Here is a 206-nt window from a genome sequence, read left to right on the forward strand (position 1 = left end):
CTTCTGGGTAGGCAGCTTTGCCTAGTGGGGGTGGGTGGGGAAGGGACGGGACGGGACGGGACGGGAGAGACTCTGCGTGGAGTCTCGGTGCTGCTTCCCTTCCTGAGGCCACAGGGAGCTGTTCTGGTCGGGCCACGACACCCCCTGCTTTCTGAGCTTTCTCTTGCATCCAGGTCAGGCCCTGTGTAGAAGGACACACAGAAGTG

This window comes from Python bivittatus, unplaced genomic scaffold (assembly GCF_059951505.1).
Source record: "Python bivittatus isolate LINGU-HERP-01145 unplaced genomic scaffold, Pbiv_v1 ctg000740_np1212, whole genome shotgun sequence".
Classification (NCBI taxonomy): domain Eukaryota; kingdom Metazoa; phylum Chordata; class Lepidosauria; order Squamata; family Pythonidae; genus Python; species Python bivittatus.